The following is a 384-nucleotide window of genomic DNA, read 5'->3' on the forward strand; positions in this document are numbered from 1 at the left end:
CGGGCCCCCCCCAAATTTTCATACTCCCCCAAACCCCCCCCCCCTCCTCCCTCCTTATCTTCTCCCTCCCCCCCCTCCCCTCTCCCCTTTCCCTCCCCCCTCTCCCCCTATTTACAAGAGGGGTAAACTTTCACACAGAAAAAAACATACACACGCAAACACACGCGCGCCCCGCAGCTCGCAACATTGGGCGCATGAGTAAAAAATTTGCGGGCACCTGCCGAAGCCGCTGCCTTGACTGCTTCCGTTATTTTATTCCCAAGGGCCCCATCGCCCGCCCCAAATTTGCCCCTTGCGTTGTTGCGGCGAGAAAAAACTGAGGGCTAAAGGCCCAAAGACTGAAGAAATGCAAGACGAAAAAACCCCCTTTAAAAAAGAATCTCA

The sequence above is a fragment of the Penaeus monodon genome, chromosome 31 (assembly GCF_015228065.2).
Source record: "Penaeus monodon isolate SGIC_2016 chromosome 31, NSTDA_Pmon_1, whole genome shotgun sequence".
Taxonomy (NCBI): domain Eukaryota; kingdom Metazoa; phylum Arthropoda; class Malacostraca; order Decapoda; family Penaeidae; genus Penaeus; species Penaeus monodon.